A 12,772-nucleotide genomic window follows, 5' to 3' on the forward strand; every position below is an offset into this window, starting at 1 on the left:
CTGACATCTCCAATCCTATGCTTTTGTTCAATGGCCTCCAAGAATTTTTCATCTCTTATTTACCAATCCAAAATTGTTTTCGTCAGATCCCACTTCATATTCCAAATCTGCAACCGTATTCCAAAAATCGTCAAAGTCTCACAAAATACGTGTCTAATCTGACCACTAAATTTCTTGTCAAATTCACTTCCATGAAATTCCTTTTTGTTGAATTCGAATTGTTCTTGGGGCGGCTGTGATTTCTGCGACATCTGTAGTAGTACTCTTAAGGGGCTGGTGGTGAAGCGGAAGATAAACTTAGCATTTGCTAGCTTCATCCTGCTATTTGCAAGAACCTTGCTTCATTTCTTACCAGAATCTGACGAAAATGTTGTGGTCAAAGACTCCAAGAATGGGTATTTGGGGGTAGCGGGGCCGGGGGTGAAGGGTTAAGAGGCTGTGACGGTGGGAGCGAGCCTTGCGGGAAAAAGGGTTGGTGAAGGATGCGGTGGTTGTGGGTGGCAGGTGCGGTGGTGGCAATAATATGTGAGGACAATGGAAAAGTTGAGCAGGAGGAGAAGACAAAGAGAATGAGGGATAAGCAAAGCATAATTTTGGGCTAAGAAGACGAGGAAGAGTAAATACACGGGGGAAAGGTTATCAAGCTGGGGCAGGGTGGGCGAATGCCTTTTTGGCTAGTAGGGACTGTGGAGATCGGTGGTAGTGTGTGAGAGTGAGAGTGAGAGAGAGAGAGAGAGTGACGAGAGGAGAGAGAAAGAATAGGTTATTAGTCCTAAAACAACGTTTGCATGAGCATGAAATGATGATGATGGTGATGGAAGGGGTGATGGTTGCAAGTAAAATGACCGATGAGGAGAGGAGAGTACGGGAAGGAAAAAGGTGAAAATTAGAACAGTAGCAGAAAGCAGAAGAAGAAGCTGGGATCGCATCACAAGTCCGTCCGGACTCCGGAGTGGTGTAATAGTGCAGTGTAGTTTGAATAGAAGAAGTATTTGAGTTGGGTAATAACTACTTAAAAAAATAGTAGTAGTAAGACAGGGGGTTGACAAGGCTCATATGCATACAGCCTCGGATCTGTCCTGGGTTCTTATCAAAACTTGATCCACCATGTTCTCATCTGCACTAGCATACTAGCTTACCTAGTCCAACATTCTAAAGCTGCAACCATGGCTTTTGTACAAGTAGAACTAGAACTAAAAACCTGATAGCATCAGTATCATGCCGTAAGCATAGACATAAGAATAGAAGCTTTTGAAGGTTGTTAAAGCTTTATCTTTTGGAAATATCTTTATAATAGTAGCAACAGGATTGGAGCCATCAGTGGTGGCAGATGAGGGAAGAAGAAGAATAAGAAAAAGAAAAAAAAAGGAAAAAAAAAAAGAAAGATGAGGGAGAAGGGAGAAAAGGGTGTAAAATTACCTTTATGTCCCTATTTTTTTGTTTTATAAAAATTACACGTACACACTGATGGAGCGTGCCTCCCACACCTCTATGACACCGTCAATTTTTTGGATTCTGTCACGAAATTTATTTATGTGAGTTAGATTTTGTAGTTTAGGGACTTAAATGTCCCATTTTAAAGTTCAGAAATTCAAGTGGAATTCCGTGTATAGTTTGAGGGGACAAAGTAGAATTAACCCATATCTTTTGTATCTTTAGTGTGCAAAAATTGTTTAAAGTTTCTGACCATGCTCTATTTATATGAGACCAAGAAAATGTTTTATTAATGGTTCCAATGGATAGAAAACAACTGAATAATCAATTAGCCGTTGGGAGTATCGGACGTCCGGTACTCCCGTTTCTTGTGTTCGGTACCTCTAATGCTTTGCGTCCGAAGTGTTGCATAGTTTATCGGACGTCCGGTATCTCTGATGTATGCGTCCGAAAGAGGTCAATGAGATAGGTGGAATGTCTTAATTCTTTAGGACGTCCGGTGATGCAGTTCTTCATACATCCGAAATACTGCGCACTTTATCGGACGTCCGGTCCTGTCTTCACAAGCGTCCGACAGCTTTCAGCTTCCTTTGTCTCTTTCAATTACACTTGATCTTGAATCATATCTGCTTCATGACTGAAAATATTTCTTGAAGGGATATTAGTATCATCCAATTGTTTTGTAAACATCAAAAGTTAGGGATCATCCAAAAGTTAGGGACCAAGATTAACAACTATTATTTCCTTTTTCTTTTGCAAGTGGACTTATATGATGCAGCACTGGTTTAGTTGAGTATGATTTACACTGGGGCAATTTTTTTAAAAAAAGGAATGGACTTCGATTTTGACGATGCATTCCAAGTTGGCTTTGTGAAAAAAATTTATTAAAAAATTAATTAATTCTTCCATTCGTCTTCTTCCAACGTTTGAAAAATCAAAAAGATTGCAAATCCATGGAGTAAGTTTGTAGTTGTATGCATTTTATGTTTATCATGTTTAAGCAGCATGCATTTCACTCTTAAAGTCTAGAAATTCAGAACTTATATTTTCATTTCTCCTACTAGTTGTTTGGTTTTGGGTCTAATCCCATCAGCAATCTTGGATTGAGATACATGTTCATTTAATCTATTGTTTAATTGGATTCGAATTTTATCACAGCATCTGTTATTTAATTAGGTTCGAATTTTATTTCACCAATTCGTTATTTAATTAAGTTTAGATTGTTATCCCATCAATATGTTATTTAATTGGGATCGAATTTTATTCCACAAATCTATTATTTAATTGGGTACAAATTTTTATCCTATCAATCTATTATTTAATTAAATTTGGATTTTATCCCACTAATTTATGATTTAATTGGATTCGAGTTTTATTCCACTAATCTGTTGTTTAATTGGGTTTGAATTTTATCCTATCAATCTGTTATTTAATTGAATTTGAATTTTTATTCCACCAATCTATTAGTTAATTGAGTTCTAATTTTTATCTCACCAATCTGTTATTTAATTGGATTTAGATTTTATTTCATCAATCTGTTATTTAATTGAATTCAAATTTTATCCCATTAATCTATTATTTAATTGGTTTCGAATTTTATCCCACCAATCCGTTATTTAATTGTGTTTGAGTTTGTTTTCCACCAATCTGTTATTTAATTGTATTCGAATTTTATTCCACTAATATGTTATTTAATTAAGCTTGGATTTTTATTCTACCAATCTATTATTTAATTGGATTCAAATTTTATCCCACCAATTCGTTATTGAATTGGGATTGGATTTTATTCCACCAATTCGTTATTTAATTGAGTTCATTTTTTATCCCGCCAAGACATTATTTAATTGGGATCGAATTTTTATTTCACCAATCCGTTATTTAATTGGGATCGAATTTTTATTTCACCAATTCCACCAATCTCTTATTTAATTAGGATCGAATTTTTATCCGACAAATCTGTTATTTAGTTGGATTTAGATTTGATCCCACCAATCTATTAATTGTTTGGACTTGGTTGGATCCCATAGATCAGTTTAGTTTTAAAATGATTTTTAAATTTTCACTAGTTGTTTGGGTTTGGATTCAATCCCATTGAACAGTCTGGATTCACGACAATCACATTCAATTTACTGTTGGCAAGTCTCAGCGTCCACCATGCACCCTTGTATCTCCTTTCTTGGAGCGTAATTGCATCCCTCCGTGCATCTTTTTCCACTATGATAACTTACTTTTCTTGATCGTTTTTGTTTAGTAATTGCATTTTATCACATGTTTTGTGTTTCATGTTTGAAAATTCTGAGAGTTATGACTTCTTTATATCTGGAGAGATCCCTGACGGGACACACATCTGTTTTTTCATTGTTCATTTGCATTCGAACTACGTTTAACTTGATTCCCATGGCGGAATACATAGGTAACTCTACACGAGTTCGGTCACGTCTTTTGTTTTTGTTCAATAATTTTGGTCAAGTGTTGGCTTGTTTATTTTAGTTCAAGTACAGTCAGAAGAGACAGTATGTAATTTGGTGTCTATGTTTTTGTTTGAAATTTTTTCGAAACTCCAAACAAAGAGGGGCAAGCTTAAACACCAAAGTTTTGATAATTTTTGGTATTTTCTTGAATTTTTGTCTATTTTAGGGAGTCATTTATTTTTAAGCATTTGAATGTCCATTTTTCTTGCTTTTGTAGATTTTTTTTGTCTTTAAAAAAAAGAAGAAGAAAAAGAAAAAAAGAAGAAAAATTTTTACACCCTCTAATCATTTCTTCTACCAAAATACTATTAACCCATTTTTTTACACCCAATTTTTCATTGATCTTTCTTTTCATTTGGTAAAACCTATCATTTTATCCCATTGATATTTCTTTTCATTTGGTAGAAACCATCATTTTATCCTATTGATGTTTCTTTTCATTTGGTAGAAACTAGCATATTATCCCATGGCTTTTTCTTTTCATTTCGTATAAAAAATCATCATTTTCCAACCTAATCCCTTCACTAACTCCCCACTCTCTCGGTCTTTTTTTTCCTCTCTCTCAACACATTGGCACAATAACAACTCCAACCCTCTCCCTGAATCTCTCAACTCTCGGCTCTCTCTATCTCTCAGTTTTTTTTTCGGTTCAAGAGGATAAGACACAACCTAACAACTCTAACGACAAAGAAAGAAAAAAAAAAAAAAACTTCTCCTCGGCTCTCTCAACCAATGTTTTGAAAATCGGATCGGACAGGCCGGTTCGATCGGTTGAACCGCGAACCGGCCATGGCACCGGTCTGGTTCTATGTTAGGGTTAACCATGCTAGAAAATCGGTCAAAAAACGGTCCAACCGTGAAACCGTTGAAACCGGATTGAACCAATTTTTTTCGGTTTTCGAGTTTTCCTCTCATGACCTTTGTAATAGAAGACCAATATAGTAACCAATACATTATTGCATCTTATTAATTTTTTAATAACTTATTTATATAAAACAAACACTCATATTTCTTTTTTTCATTTTTTTTACAAAATCTCATTCTCTCATGACTCTTTCTTTTTAATTTTCAACTCTCTCTCTCTCTCTCCATCCTCTTTTCTTTTGTCACTCCCTTTTTAATCAAACATCTTTATTTTTAATTTATTGATGTTTTCTTACATCTTTTAATTTTATTTTTGTCCATTAAATTAAAAAAGTTAAAAAAGAATTATTTTTTAACCCAAATTATTTAATGCCACAACCACTTACTTTTATCTCATTTTTTGTTTCTTATCAAGTTTGCATTTCTATTTTCGATTCTCTTGACTTCTTTCAAACTCCAAACTTTTTTTTTTTAAATTGCAATCTCTAAATCCCAAAACGTAAATTAAAACTTAAGTTCACAATGTCTAAATTCTCATAGACGTGAAATTTGTATAATTTCAAAATATTGTGATATTTTTGGGTTGGATTTAAGATTTTTTGGTAGATATAATTGAAATTGAGATGAAATTTATTTGTTTTAACTTATAATTCAAAAATAAATAATTTATTTTTAAAAATACAAGTTATTCAAAAATAGTAAACTTTTCAGCATTAAAGTATTAAATTAGTCCATTACATGTCTTATTTTATGCATATATATATTTATATAAATTATTTTTTAAAAAATTCATTGAACCAAGGTTGAACCGGTCCGACCGGTTAAACTTCGACCCTTTCACTTCACCGGTTCAATTAACGGTCCGGTTTTTAAAACATTGCTCTCAACTCTCAAGACACCATCACAAACACTCCCACTCAAAACTCTCCTTCACTCTCTCGGCTCTATCCCTCTCTTTTCTCTCACACAACACACCCATACACAAATTAAACACAATAAAGCAAGCAACAAACAGTTGAAACCTAGGAATTCCTTCAAAAAATTTGACCGAGAAACTCTTGCTCACATTGAGGTATTTTCCAGCTTTGTTAATCAAGTTAAACCCAAGTTTTAATTGTTTAATTTTTCTTGTTTTTGTTAGTTTTGTTGTCGTTATTATGTTGTTGAAATTTGGGACTAAGTTATAAACAAGATTAAGGAAAGGGAAATAATTTTTGTGTATGTATGCTGAGTGTTTGGTAAAATGCCTAAATGAACATTAAGTTAAAGGAGTGAGTTTTTGTGCACATTTTCGTTAAAATAGATGGTTATAGCTAGTATGTGGCCTGAAAAATATTTGGTGATTCAAATTTTTGGAGTTTTTGAGCGTTAAAAGCATTGAATTTTTTTTTTTCATTTTTGGGCTGTTTTGCTTTAATGTATCATTTTGTTGTTGTTTTTTTTGCCAAACTAAGGTCATAGTTGCAAAAATCCAAAAGAGTTGTTTTGGTATAGATTTTATGAATTTTAATGGTGATTAGAGTGGTTTAAAAAAATAAAAACTAGACTATTTTTTTGTCAATTTTGCCACTTTCTGTTTGTTTTTTTTTGTTTTTTTTTTTGTTGCAAAAACTAAGTCCAAAAATGAATTCTACGCAACAAAATCCAGTTGGAGGGTGTATTTTGGTGAATTTCTGTTATCGGAGAGGTCGTTGGCAATCGGCGGTTGGAGGTGGTTCGGCGGTGGCACCGTCACCAGTGTTAGCCATGATCGTTGGCTGAAGTTTCTGCCGTCTCGAGAAAGAAGAAGAAGAGAGAAAGGAAGAAGAAGAAGAAGAAAAAAAAAAAAAAAGAAAGAAAATATTGGGCTATTTGTTTTTATTTCTAGTGGGCTCATGGATTATTTTGGTTGGCTTTGTGGTTGGATTTTGGAGATAAGCCCAACGTTTTATTATATGTAATTTTGTCTAAATTTTCTTTGAACTTATTTGTCTTTTTTTGCTGATTGGTCTGCGTTATCTTTTGGGCTACAGAGCAATCCAGCCCAACATATTAAAAAAAAAGAGGCCCAATTTTTGTTTCTTCATATTTTGCCAAATTAGAAATTGAATTTTGCAATCTAGACCCTTAATCTTTTAAATAATTTTATTGTAATCCAAATATTTTAAATTTCTTTTACTTTGGTCCTTAATTTAATAGCATTTTGCTCCTAAAATTTATCTTAATATAATTTTGACCCCTAAAATTTTGAAAAATTATATTTTGATCCTAAAAATTTTCTTATTTTTGCACTTTAGTCCTTAGTGACCTTTTGATTTTCTTTATTATGATTTTTTTCTTTAATAGCTAATTATGTTACTCTTGAGTATTTTTAACTTGTAATTTTTAGATGTTCTTAAGTTTCTTTATGTTTGACATATTTATGCGAATCTAGTACATTTATTATTATTATTATTATTATTATTATTATTATTATTATTTCCAATTAAATTCGTGTCGTTATCTTTTTGTTGATTTTGAGTATAAATAGGGTAACTTTATCTTATTTAGTCACCACTTCAAAAGGAAAGTACCTCTATTATCCTTTAAATTTCGATTATATGTTCTTATGTACTCCTACGTGCTCCTATATGTTTATATGTTTCTACATTTTTTTGTTATTTATTTAATTTAAATGTTTATTCAAAACTATTAATGTTTGTTGCGTTAATTTTATAATTATTTGGGAGGTACTTAAATACCTCAAGATGTAATAGATAGATAATATTTTGCAAAAATTGTAACTAGATAGGCCAATATAATAGATATGATAGATAGATTTATTTTATTATATTTCCCCCCATTTTAGATTGTAGTTAGGTCTCCCATTGTAGTTAATAGGTTTTGCGTGTTCATGTGTTTATGCGCTTATGTGTTTTACCCACTTTTCTTAGGATTTTTGCATCTAAATATTATGCTGATGTGCTATGTGCTCTTAAATATTTACTTGTTTTAATTCATGTTTTACTTGTTTTATTATGTATTATGAATGCATGGCGTCACTACACTAATCCAACACTAGTTGTGATTTCTCCCTCCACTTCTTGGTTAGTCCAATGCTAGTGAAAATTTCTAGAAATGGCCTAATCCAATGCTAGACCCATATGTCATCCACGCGTTAGATTCATCTTTTGTGTGTCATACATTATATTTTCACACATTTTCCTATTTTAGGCTATTTTTTTCATATGCATGATATTTTCTTTTATATTATTCCCTTACCCTCTATATGTGTGAATCATAACATTTAGAATTGCATCTCATTTAGAAGATTAGAAAATAAGTTAGTTCATTTGCTCGTCTAGACTAGAAGAGTTGCTTTTCTAATATAGGAAATGGACAATTATAGCTTTTTAACTTAAATATTCCAGTAATCATCCTATAAGAAAGAGAATTATGTCACCAGTTTTTGTTCCCCTGTACCCATTATGTTGCATTGCTTTTTCTTTGACCATTTATACCTATATATATAATTTAATTCCCTTTTCTTCGAATTTCATCTTTGCATGCTCGTAACCCTTTTAAGGGATTATTTTGGGCATCGCAATTAATGCGATTGGTACTAATTAAACCTTGAATGGACATCTTGTCCCTTTTGATATCTTTTTTAAATTTAAGTTTGCATTCATATAAGAAGCATCTAAATGTGATAAATTTAAGGGTTAGATTAAGAAATTTTTGACTAAATCCCACAATTAGTTTAGATTAGGTTGAAAAGGTACCTTAGGTTTGAACCGATTAAACCTTTGTCTTCCCTTTCTTCAACCTTGACTCCCGAATTCATTTTCTCTTATTTTGAAAAATCTGAAGTTGTCGAAAAGAGTTTTATTTCATTTTTATTTTGTTGAAAATATTTTTGGGTGACTTGGTACACCTAAACTCAATACCAAGTGACGACTCCTATTTTTTTAACAACCCTTTTTAGACTAAATTTTTGGCCTAAATTTTCGCCTTTTCTAAAGTCACATTTTAGGCCCTTTTTCACTTATTTTATTTTGTAAAAAATAAAAGCACATTTTTTGTAAAATTCTTTTTCATCGAAAAAAATAGAGCACGGCACCATCTACATTTGTTGTTCTTTCAAACTAAGGATGGAGAAATTTAAGTTTTTACCATTGTTACAAAAATCTACGCCTATTCCAGGTTGTTTCCTAACCATATATTTCAGAAGGTTGCAAATACATAACAAAAGAATAAAATAGATTAAACGCATTTTATCATCAATTGAAAAGGTCCATATCGAAGCTAGAATCTAAGCATAGAAAAAAAAAAGTAAACAAGATGTTTTCATCCTTTCATATGTTTCTATTGAATTTAGCAACAGTGCCTTACAAGTTCGCTCTATACTTTGTTTCGCGTCCTTACAAAGAAATCATGCAATCTCTTGAGGCCTAGGCATTCCATAAAAGTTCAGGTAGTATGTAGATGTATGCTAATTGCCTAAGCTAACTTAGTGAAAAAGTTGTGTCAAACTAAAATCATATATATATATATATATATATATATATAATAAAGTCGTATTCTCATTCTTATTTCTTCATGTTTTCTTTTTCCTACGTGACTTAACGAGACGCAAGTAGTTTCCTACATGGCTTGCTCCTTTTTTGTTTAAATATGTATCAATTCTTGTTTCCTATAAGAATTCTTTATATTATATGATTCTTATTTCCTACCCAAAAAAGAACTGGAAAGTAATGCGATATAAATAAAAGAGACATAAATATCTCTATTAGATATATTTCCAAATTCATGCCAATAATTTGTGTACTGCATAGGGAACCGAAGTAAATAAAAATTGTTATCACTACAAGAAGTAGAAAAGTAACTAATTTCAAAAGGTACCATTAATAACAGAAGTCAATATCTGATGTTTGAAATAGGATTCTTAATAAATTTTATTATTAAGTGCGTTATCAAAACATAGTGCATAGTACGAAATTTATGGAAAAGAAAAAGTTAATTGAATCCAATTAACTATATGTATTTGACCCGTACGATTAAATATAAATTCCTATTTGAGCACGGGTTTGTAAATTCCAATAAACCCGTTCGTGGTTAATCAAAACATGCAGGTTATACTCATTGCTAGGTTATAAGATTCACAATACATCTCTACCCAGATGGTGGGGAGTATTTAGTGTGTGGACCCACACCATAGGAGTCCATGCACTTAAAGGACTTGATATAGTTGATGTGGTCTCTCAAGGTAGGTAAAATCTGTTTTGGGAACGGACTTTTATTTTTGATAAAATATTTTAATATTATAGGATTCTTATTTCCTACCCAAAATTACGTACTATAAACAACTTAAATCAAGATAAACCTACTTTTAATGTTCTTATCAATTCTTATTTCTTATGCCTACACTATATATAGGCTCTAATATATTGATTTCAAGTATCAAATTCATGGTTAGGTATTTTCAGTGCAAGCGGTTGACACATTAAAACATTGATTTTGGGTTTCCACTCCTCTTGATTATCAGGTACATCTTCTTTCAATAAATATTTTTTTTAAAAAAGGCATGTTGATCTTCATTTTTTTTCCACTCCTTTTGTTTTTTTTTTGTTTTATTTTCTGTTTATTTTTTTTATGAACACATAGGATTAGTAATATATCTTGAATTAGTAATAAATTTCTCTTATATTTCACATATTATATCTCACATAATATTTTTGCCTTTAATTTTGATAAATCATTATCAGATTGGTGGAACCAACAACCGATACCAATCTGGAGTATCTTCTCCTCAGATCCCAATTAGTATAACAAATGATTCTAATCAACAACATTTCAATACACTTCATATGAATCATTCATCAAAGGGTTCAAGTTCATTCAACAAAAACCACAGAGGAAGGGAATCTTCATAAAAAGATTTGCATGAGAAGGTAGATTTAATATATTATTTTACTTTCTTAAATTATAATCTTTACGTATTGTTATACACAACCTTGAATGCAATAAATCATTTATTCTTTTATACTTAGTTATCCTGCTTTGCTATCATGCAGTGATAATGGAAAATTAATAAATGCTGATTTGCACGGACAAATCGAGGAGAATATTCAAACAGAAGAAAAACAAAAACAAGTTTCTAAAGAGTAGAATATTATTTGATACTATTTACTGCACTTTTTATTTATTTTCAAGTTTTTGAATATTATGGTATTGTCGAATGTTATTTTTTCCAATTTTGAATTATTATTTACTGAATTAGATGTTCAAATTTATATTATAAGAATACTTTATATTACAATGCGCATATAGTAATATACTTAAGAAAGGTTATAATAAAATATACATTAAATTTGTATTTCATATCAACATTTTTTATAAAATTGACTAAATAGTTTACTATTTTTCAAAGATTCCCGTTCAATGAACGGTTACAAAACTAGTTAGTAATTGAAGACTAAAGAAATGAACCAATTCAGGAGTAGTTTAATTTTAGAATCAATCTTTTTGACTCAAACTGCTTGGATGGCTATACCACAAACCAAGCTAAACCCCGATCTGCAGGTTGGATAATGCGTATCCAATTTGGAGCATATCTTCTCAAGCAGCCTCTCTTATGAGACTAACCCGATCAAATGAAATGTTTCAAAAAGAAGATGGGATTAATATTAGAAAATAAGCTCAAAGTAACCAAACTTTTCATCCTTAAAACATGTGTAAATGATACAGAGATAACTTGTAAATTTCACAATTAGCCTAAAAGGTTGGTAAGGAATTTCGTCTTTAAACAGTTCAGTATTTAGATACATTTTGTCGCTCAGATGCATGACCATAAATTACAAACTCCGTACCTTTTTTAATAGATGATCCAGGCGGCATGGGAAAAGCATTTCTCTATAAAACCCTTCTAGCAGATGTAAGAATAAGAGAATTTCTTGCACTCACAAATGCTATGTTAGGAATCGCAACTTCTATTTTACTTAGTGGAAGGACTGTACAATCCCATTTTAAAATTTCCATAGATGTTTAAGATAGTATACCTTGTAAAATTAGTAAACAAAACTTTTTAAGATTGATTATTAAAGAAAAAAAAACAATCATTTGGGATCAAGTGCCTATGTGTAAGAGAGCTACTATTGAAGTTTTAGATCATCTCTTAGATGACCTAATGGATTCAAAAGATATTTTTGGGGGAAAAGTAGTTGTTCTAGGAGGTGACTTTAGACAAACACTTCCATTTGTTCAAAAAGGAACAAAAAATAAAATGATAGATTCGTGTTCAATAAATTCTCCATAATCGCAGAAACTTGAGAAACTCAATCTGAGTGAAAATATGAGAGTCAAGTCATATCCCTCATTTAGTGAATTTCTATTAAGAATTAGAGATGGGACATTACAAACAGAATCTAATGACATGGTAAAAATCCCATTTTCAATCTTAATCAATTATATCTATGAAATTGATGCTCTTCAAAAGTTGATTGATATCGTGTATCCTGAGTTCAGTAGTCACTCCAAAACAGTGCCCTTTTCATAGAAGAGGTTAATTTTCACTACAAAGAATAACTTTGTAAATCAGATAAATAATGTTCTCATAGATAAGTATCTAGGTGAATTAACTGAATACTTGAGTTATGATGAGACGCTCAATGAAAACCAACAAGTTGAGTACATTGATCTATTAAATACCCTAACTCCTAGTGGTTTGCCACCATATAGATTATTGTTAAAATCAAATGTGCTAATAATCCGTCTGAGAAATATTGATCCTCCTAAAGGATTACGCAATGGTATGAGACTCATAGTCATATCCCTGAGTAAAAATGTCATTCATGCTAGGATTTCATTTGGTGATTTTTCTAGCAAATATGTTTTTATTTATAGAATTTCTATGCCAGCACCAAATGATGAGCAATATCCAATGCCATATAAGACAACCCAATTTCCTATTCGCCTGTGCTCTGCAATAACCACAAAAAGCGCAAGGATAGACATTCGATTTTGTAGGGATATACCTAAAAGAACTA

The sequence above is a fragment of the Coffea arabica genome, chromosome 8c (genome assembly GCF_036785885.1).
Source record: "Coffea arabica cultivar ET-39 chromosome 8c, Coffea Arabica ET-39 HiFi, whole genome shotgun sequence".
Classification (NCBI taxonomy): Eukaryota; Viridiplantae; Streptophyta; class Magnoliopsida; order Gentianales; family Rubiaceae; genus Coffea; species Coffea arabica.